Source organism: Chinchilla lanigera, unplaced genomic scaffold (genome assembly GCF_000276665.1).
Source record: "Chinchilla lanigera isolate Chin_1 unplaced genomic scaffold, ChiLan1.0 scaffold00050, whole genome shotgun sequence".
In the NCBI taxonomy this organism is placed as follows: domain Eukaryota; kingdom Metazoa; phylum Chordata; class Mammalia; order Rodentia; family Chinchillidae; genus Chinchilla; species Chinchilla lanigera.
Genome location: NW_004955451.1, coordinates 15,291,481 through 15,292,365, shown reverse-complemented (window position 1 = coordinate 15,292,365; position 885 = coordinate 15,291,481). Strand labels below are relative to the sequence as shown.

The 885-nt window shown below is 45.3% G+C and overlaps 1 long non-coding RNA gene across 1 annotated transcript; it reads left to right on the top strand.

The window, feature by feature from the left end:
• On the top strand, nucleotides 1-885 carry LOC106149651. The gene is made up of 2 exons (XR_001235958.1): nucleotides 1-93; nucleotides 165-885. It is a non-coding gene; the product is annotated as an uncharacterized LOC106149651 (long non-coding RNA).

Sequence of the window (885 nt, the reverse complement as noted above, 5' to 3'; positions counted from 1 at the left end):
TTGTGGTTTTTTGTTTTTGCAGCTTGCAGAGCTGACAGGGCTGGGAGACTTGATCGTGGGCCAGTGGGAAGACGAGATTCGCTCAAGGGAAAGGTAGGGATGAGCCGGGAGGAGGGGCTGAGAAGGTCTGAGTCATGGTTATCACCACCATCTGTCCCCTCCAGGTTACCCGGCAACAGTTGCACGACGGGGAGATGACTTCTGAGGAGCAAAAAGACAATATATGTAAGATTGGATTTCCCAAGAGACAAAACTCCAGCAGCAGATTACACAATTATTTGCCAAGTTATGCAGAGGGAGGTTTTTCGGCTGCATTTTCCAAAGTATTGTCCTGGAAAAACTAACCGTGTGAAACTGCTTTGCCAAAAACGTATCCCATAACACTTGCAGAATACATATATCTCCAGATATGTCCACCCCTTGGCCTGCAGGCTCCGTGCAGCCTCAGACAGCTGGCAGCTCAGCCCCCCAAGATGGGAAACTGTTAACGTTCTCCCACGACTTTTAGCAATATTTTTCAGGATTCTTCGCTCAAACATGGATTGAGTGGGGGACAGAGAAACTCCACTAACTCTGCTTCCTGCGCTGGCTGCCCAGTTGGTGGAATTGAAAACCTTTTTAAAAATGTGATCACAAAAAATATTTTGAAAAGAAGTTTTGTTTCTTGGATACACAAGCTACAGTATATATTTCACATGTGGCCCAAGACAGTTCCTTTCCAGTCAAGGTGGCCCTGGGACTCCAAACTATCCGGCGCCTGTGTGTCTAACAGCATCATGACAATTGATCTCCCATCCACCAGTCTGTTTGGGGTCTTTATGAGACCTTTAATTTGTGTTTGGTTTGCTTAAGGGGGGTAAAAAAAGAATTAAAAAAAAAAAAAAA